General features: G+C 42.2%; 1 long non-coding RNA gene across 1 annotated transcript; it reads left to right on the top strand.

Annotated features, from left to right (window-relative positions):
* The first annotated feature begins 466 nt into the window (after positions 1-466).
* Positions 467-5,178, top strand: LOC128618024 (uncharacterized). Its single transcript, XR_008387665.1, has 3 exons — positions 467-1,355; positions 1,441-1,488; positions 1,559-5,178. It is a non-coding gene; the product is annotated as an uncharacterized LOC128618024 (long non-coding RNA).
* Positions 5,179-8,281: the final 3,103 nt, after the last annotated feature.

Genomic DNA, 8,281 nt, shown 5'->3' with positions numbered 1-8,281 from the left:
ACACACACACACACACACACACACAATCACACATGCACACACACACACACACACACACAATCACACACACAATCACACACACACACACACACACACAATCACACACACACACACACACACACACACACACAATCACACACACACACACAATCACACACACACACACACAATCACACACACACACACACACCACATGCACACACACACACACACACACACACAATCACACACACACACACAATCACACACACACACACCACATGCACACACACACAGACACGCATACACACAGCCACACACACACACACACACACACACACACACACGCACACACACACACAGACACACAGACACAAACACAGACACACACGTGTACACACACACCACACGCACACACACAGCCACACACACACACACACACGCACACACACACACACAAACAGACACACACAGCCACACACACAGACACACACAGACACACACTCACACATGCACACACACACACACACAGACACACACAGACACGCACACACACACACCACACGCACACACACACACACACACGCACACACACACACACGCACACACAGACACACACACAGACACACACACACACACACACACACACACGCACACACAGACACACACACACACACACACACACACGCACACACAGACACACACACAGACACACTCACACACACATAACCTGTCCAATCAGAGCAAAAGAAAATAAAATTGCTCCATCCGGTAGGTGATGTTATAAGCACCATAAGTTTATAGAAGAAGAAGGCCTCACCCACCCTCTAGGTATAAAAATACTCTGTACTTCGAAGATCGTGTGTGAGCTTACAACATGTCTGCTGCTTGTCCTGATGCACCGAAAAAAACTCACTCTTTTTTGGGAAGATTACAAAAAAATTTAGAGCATGAAAAGATTCAATATTGGGTAATGTCAAACGGATGTACAGCCGGATTTTTTTCAGTGCAGAAAAAGGAACCGTTGTGCTTTTCAAGTTCTCGGTCCCGGGTCACATCCGCTGGAGCTGCGCTACTGAGAGCGTAACTTTTAACGAGTGTGACTGGAGAAAGTTCAGAAAATGGTGCAAGGAATTTGACTACATTATTAGAATGGACTTCTTTTCCCCGGATGCGTACAGGCGTAAATGGAGCAGTTCATCTCTGCAATGCAAATACCGCATCAGAGCAACAAATTTCTGCAAGAACCAGGTTTCGCTGCACTGTGTTTCGGTATTAACCGGTGACGACACACACTTTCACAAAGAGATCATAATTATCGCTGCATGTTCTTTACCATATAGCTTTCCCATGAATACCAACCCAACCCACTACACGTAAGTCATAACATAAAATCATGAATGCTTCATGCTGTAAAGTCTTTCAAACATAATTATAACTTTTTGTTTGTGTCATATTCAGAAGATGAGGGCGTCGTGACTATCAGTGCTTACGGCGGAGATATTTCAGGTGAGATGACGTATATTTTACCTTCTAAAAACAAAAATAAACACTCTTTCACTTGTTCTGTGACTTATAGATACGAGTGATGTCGAAAATTTTGATGCAGTAGAAGATCGAGAGGAAATCAACTCGGAAGCCGACATTCGACCCGATCTGGAATTGCAGGAGATCTGTACAGCGTGGCGTGGATTCTTCCAAGCAAAGACTGCTGTATTGGAAAACTTTGGGCAGCTTGATATTACATTTGAATCTGGTCGAGGCGCGGATTTTGTCCCTTTACTGTACAACACACTTGAAAATTTGAATAGTTGTCTCACAGTGAACATAAAGTTGATCAGAAAATTGTATGAGAGATATGGCGCAGAAACGACCGAAATGCAGTTCGGATACAGTGACTAAAAAAAGAGAACCGAAAATAATCCATCACCGCGTGATTTCTGTTGTGATGGAAACCAGAGTTCTTCAAATGGTCTGTTACATCGTGATCCGTACACAACCCTGAACCCATATTTAACTGAAGCAATCAACCGGCTGAATGAAAGTTTAATTCCGTCACACCAGGTTGTTAGTGAGAGACCTAATCAGAGTCCAAATTCCAAACGCCAAACGATATATTTTCTGAATGAAATCAATGTCTGTTAGAGTTACATAATAACCTAAATGAACACGGTCATTCAGTACAATTAAACCCTGATCTAATCGATGCAGTCGACCAGTTGAATGAAAATTTAAGATCGTCAGAACAGAGCAATACTCAAAATGAAAACCCCAGCCGAAAACTTAATCCAAAACCCTGTCAATATAACACAAAATTCGGAAAACGATAATGAGTACAACCATCCTTTGGAAAACATGCATAAACTTTCTAAAAGACTTTGACTTTCCTGAGCGTTTAAACCCGCGAGATGCTCTTTTCGGCGGTCGAACAAACGCGTTACATTTGCATTATGTAGCTCAACCCGGTGAGAGAATCGATTATTTCGATTTTACCTCTCTTTACCCATTTGTGAATAAGACAAAGACATATCCGATCGATCACCCTATCATCATTTATCGTGACTTTCAACCTCTGAAATATTACTTTGGTATCGTCAGAGCAAAAGCATTACCGCCTAGGGGTCTGTGGGCACCTGTTCTACCGTTTCGTGTAAAAAGCAAACTCCTCTTTCCTCTTTGTAGAACGTGCGCCGAACATCAGCTAAAACAATGCGATCATACGGATCAGGAGAGAGCTCTTACCGGAACATGGGCATCTATCGAAATTGAGAAAGCTGTCGAAAAAGGTTACAAAATTCTAAAAGTGTTTGAAGTGTGGCACGTTCCTGAAAGGTCTGATGAGCTTTTTACGAGATATATTAAAATGTTCCAAACAGGAAAGTTCAGGTTATCCGTCCTGGGTCGATGATGAATCCTCTAAACGTGAGTACATTCGCAAATGTAAGGAGAACGAAGGGATCACGTCGGATCCGAAATTTATCATCGTTAATCCTGCCAAAAGATCCGTGGCTAAACTCGCACTAAACTCGTTGTGGGGTAAGATGTGTCAAAGACCTGACAGATCAAACACCACCTTAATTCGCGATCCTGCCGAGTTTTTGCAGTTCGTGTTCTCCGATATTTATAATGTGAGTCAGTTCTCTTTTTTGAACGAGAAGGTGGCGATGGTGCAGTGGCGTTACGCAGACGAGAGACTGATTAAACCGCTGAACGCTAATGTATTCATCGGAATTTTCACTACCGCATACGCTAGACTTGAGCTGTACAATTTGATGGATCGATTGGATCAGCGTTGTTTGTACACAGACACCGATAGCGTCATTTTTAAAAGTAAGGAAGGTGACCGGATGCCACCCTTAAGCGATTACTTGGGTGGTCTTACCAGCGAACTAGATGATGGCGTTCAAATCGTAGAATTCGCAAGTGCAGGTCCTAAAACCTACGGTTACAAAACCGTAAAAGGAAAAACAACCATGAAAGCTAAAGGCATTACTTTAAATTGTATCAATTCTGAAATTGTCAGTTTGAAATCACTGACAGAACTGGTGGACGAGCGAGTGAAAAATCCGGATCAAACCGGTCAACTCGTAACCAGGCATAACCAAATCGTGAGAGATAAAAAGGGGTTTCATTTGAGAAACAAAACACAGATGAAAAGGTTCAGGGTTGTGTACGATAAGCGTGTTCTATTACCCGATTTTACAACTCTCCCTTACGGCTATTAAGACTATTCTTGTATATATGTGTATATAGTCTCTGTTGATGTGTTTTGTAATGGAAAATATGAATGTGACAGCTTTTGATGTTAGGATGCAACTTCCCTTTTCATGTATCGTATGTGGACCGAGTAATAGCGGAAAATCTTATCTTATCAAAATGTTGTCGGAAAACTGTAAAGAGGTAATGTCGGTTGTTCCGGAAAACATTGTCTGGTGTTATACGTGTTGGCAACCTCTGTACGATGAATTGACGACCAGAATAAATATAAAATTTCTTCAAGGAATCCCTGATTCTTTGTGTGATGACGAACGATTTCCGCCCAATAAAAAAAACTTGTTGGTAATCGATGAGTTGATGGAATCCGCCAGTAAAAACGATGAAGTAGAAAAGGCTTTTACAAAATACACCCACCACAGAAATCTGAGCGTCATCTACCTCGTTCAAAACTTGTTTTTTCAAGGCAAGACTAGCAGAACAATCAACCTGAACACCAACTACATGGTTCTTTTTAAAAACCCTAGAGATAAATTACAGATCAGCATACTGGCTCGTCAAATGTATCCGGGTATCAGCAAGTATTTTTTAGAATGCTTTCTCGACGCCGTCTCTAGACCTTACGGGTATTTATTTGTTGACCTGAAAGCACAAACGCCAGAAGAACTTCGTCTCCGGTCAGGGGTGTTTCTGGGGGAGAATCCGGTTGTGTATGTTCCTAAGAAGAAGAAAAAAATACTTTAAAGTATCGACAACAAATGTCTGATCGATTGAAAAAAACCCTCCCGCTACTGAATTCATTACACAGGTCTCCACCCCGAAGGAGAAAGGGTATATTACGTGATGCGCCCACAGATCTCATACTGAGCATATGTGAACTAGCTTTAAACGTACTCAGAGGGAACATACTGCTGACGACAAAACAGTACAGGGTTTTAAAAAAACAAAAAAAATGGATCAAACTATTTGCTGATAAAAGAGCGTCCGTAGAAAGAAAAAGGAAAGTTATTAATCAATCCGGAGGATTTCTTCTGCCTTTGCTCAGTGTAGCCATTCCTTTTATAAGCAGCTTAATCGCATCCCGCAACAATTAACATGGAGACTGCAGAGAAAATGTATTTAGTCCCTCAACATCAGATCGATAATCTTAGAAACATCACAGCAGAGAAGGAAAGCTTAAGAAAGACTGTCGAAAACAACTTGGACGATGCAATACGAGGTATTTTACCGAGGACTGATCTGAACGATTACGATAAGGCGAAACTCTACGCGTCGGTGCTGCAAATTTTTATAACCTTGGTTAAAGTAGGAGAGCAGGAGACCGCTCAGTTGACCCTGTCCCTACCTAAAATACCGGAAAGCAAAACGGAAGCAGCGGTGACCGAACCACCCAAAGACGAGATCGTACAAGAGGTGCTCGCTAACATTTCTGCGAGAAACAAAAGAAACGCTTCGTACGTTATGGAAAAACTTTTAAAAGCCGGTGCATGGTGGAACGATAGCGGTGAATTTACTTTTAAAGGAAACACTATCAAAGGATCTCACATGGTGGATCTGCTTAAAAATCTCACTGCACATCATAGAGTAGCCGACGATCGGAGGCCTTTAGGCTGGAAAGAGTTCTTACAGACAGTACCCAACCTAAATATACCCTTTTCAGCAATACCTAATGGTGGCGTTCGACGCAAAATATCTGACATAAAAAGATCTAAAGATATCTCTCATCTTGTTTCCCCACCTAAAAGCAAAGACTATGATTCTGAGCCAGTTTTCAAATCCCCCGTTTTTAACCGTTCTGAATGGTTTGGTTTTTGAAATGACGATGGACAACGAATGTTATATTGTGTTACCCTTTATTTCAATAAATAACTTTTGTTTAACAATTTCTTGTGAAGCGTCATCATTTATCATTCCACTACACATGCAAATGAAACATATCTAGACAGTTAGCACATTGTACACAAGTAAATGAACGCTTTTTATTTACTCTAGGGTACATTTTTTTAACAAAAGACACGACACCATTATCATTTCTATCTAAGTCATTGCTATACATAGACATAATACGGTTAAACGAATAACCTCTAGCTTTGTGACACAGAAAAAACACGCAGTGTTGCCCGCAGCAAACTGATGTAAAGTTTTGAACTTGTACAGGGTTATATTTTATTCTGCAACAGATCTTTGTCAAAAAATAATGAACCGATCGAGGAAAGAGTTCGTAGTCTGGAGGGTTTCCGTACGAGTCAAAAAATTCTCCGGTGGTTTCGTCATTAAGGCATAAAGCTAGCCAGTGTTCGCCCGGCATGAGTCTCGGATGTGTGTTTACGATGAACAAAGCGGGAAACTTTCTCAGCGTACTCGTAGGTAGCTCGTCACAGGCCATCACACTATTTTTTCTACTTCAGGACAACTTCTCATAACCTCGGTTAGTTCTCTGGTATCCATGCGTTACTGGTAATCGATGAGCACGTTTCTTCGATTGTTTATTTCTAGAATACTGTCGAAACTGGCGTACACGATTAGATTCACTGTGCTCGGAAGCGGTTGTCGAAATCTGAGTTCCAATCGCATATTTCCCGACTTTATTAATGACAAATGTTGCCCACAATCGTCGTCAGGATTCAGGTTGAATGAGAATGAAGTATATCCGTTCAGGTACTCTTCTCTGTTTATCGACAGTGCCTGATCTTTCAGCTGCTTTCCTGATGCTAAAATTAAAGAAGGGAATTCACGGACGGCGTTACCGGACTGAAAAACAGGCTGAAAAGGTTTTGCAGGACATTGAGTACCGTCTACATAGAGAGCGATAGACTCTGCGTCGTAATGTTTAAAATTAAAAGGGTTTTTATTGTACGACCTGCTGAAGGCATCGTTGTCTACCATCCCAGAGATAATGGTTTTAGGTAAGGGGCCGAGGAAGAGGTTCTCTTGTGAACAAATGCGGCTCCCTGCAGCGAGACTGAAGGTCTTCAGACAGACTCTTTCGATCGGGTACTCGGCTGTGGCACTGAGAAGAGCTTGCCCGTGACCGATTTTTACAGACGGTGAGACGGTTCCTTTCTTCACAAAAAGAGAAGCGTTGAGTATTTTCAGAAGGAAATCTTCCTTCATCAAGCAGAATTCAGCTTTGCTGCAAACCATTTTAATCCTCAAATCGATTCCGTTCAGTAAAAGTTTATCCTGAAAAAATATATCCGAGTGAATGTGTCCAATCAGGTCAAAGGTGTTGCTTTCAGCACTGAAACTGGCCCTTTTTTTGAGACCTTCGTTTCGACCGTCTGGGTCTGTGGCATCCATATGCCCAGCTGTGTCTTTGTAGAATAGCCCGGTGCAAAATTGTGTTTCCAAGATATCTTTTCCATAGTTGAGAAGACTTTCAAAGGTAGCACGGTATGGGTATGTACTGCTAGATTGAGAAATAAGACGATCCCCGAGCATGACATCCACTTGTGAAAAAAGTGAGGCTACGGGGTAGTTAACGACCCCAACCTTTGCATCGTTAGCTATATTGGAACCGTCGGGATTCACGATTTTACAGGACAGATGTAAAAAAGTGTTGTTCACGTCGAGGTAATCCTCCCCGTTTCCAGCCACGTAGAACTCCAGGGGCCCGTTGTCCGTAAGAGCGGAAATTGGAGGTATTTCGACATAAGTGTACTTCTCGATACTCGTTTGAGTATAAGGTAATGTGAAAATATCCAATTCTGTCTTGGTACACTCTGAGGATAGACTGTGTAAGAAAGCCATGATGTTAGAAAATGTTCAGCTGCTTTCTCTTGTGAGAGATGGTAGGATGTCTGTTGCCTCTCTGCTCGGTCTTTTTCACACTGGTCTTGAGTTTAGTAGCCTTACGTCTTTTATTCAGAATCACGTGTCGACGTCCTGGGAGCCTTTTAGATTTTTTACGCGCAATCAATGCAAGGCCTGATCCGTCTTGATTCTGAGTTTGTGTCTTGCTCATAATGTTGCTCACTACATCGCTTACGAAACCTTTAGCCGCTGTTTTTAAATGAGGTTTTGCAATAGCAAACCCCCTTTTGAGGAACGGAAAAGCCATTCTAAAAAGACCCTTGATCAGACCTCCTAGCCCCGACCCATACATGGTGTGGGCGCCTTGAAACCCCGGAAGGCCATTTCCAGCCTGACGGACATGATAATCCACGTAGGTCTGCAGGTGAACGTAGCCCCTATCCATCATTTTACATACGGAACGAATGTTTAGCGGGTCTAAAGTGTAGTTTAGCTATAAATTTTCCGTAACTAAAAGGTATAGGCTTGTTCTGATCCGATTTGACTTCGATTACTATATCGGTGATGTGGTTCTTGGTGAGAGGTACGTAATGCAGCTTATCATAAGTAATTGTGACGACTTTGTTGTTTTCTCCCGTTATATGTACACATCTCAGTAACGGGGCAACACTGTCACCAACTCGCTGATACTCGATAACGTCTGTATATACATACATCGTGTAAAAGCCTGCGTGAATATCAGCGGGGTTAGGCGCGTCTGGTTCTCGGGCCGTTATCGGAACACCGGGGTTCATACCGAGCATATATGCTAATTTTCCATTAGCTTTGAACACAA

The sequence above is a fragment of the Ictalurus furcatus genome, chromosome 14, assembly GCF_023375685.1.
Source record: "Ictalurus furcatus strain D&B chromosome 14, Billie_1.0, whole genome shotgun sequence".
NCBI classification, from domain to species: domain Eukaryota; kingdom Metazoa; phylum Chordata; class Actinopteri; order Siluriformes; family Ictaluridae; genus Ictalurus; species Ictalurus furcatus.
The sequence above is the reverse complement of the archived record's forward strand: the minus strand, read 5'-3'. Positions and strand labels throughout refer to the sequence as shown.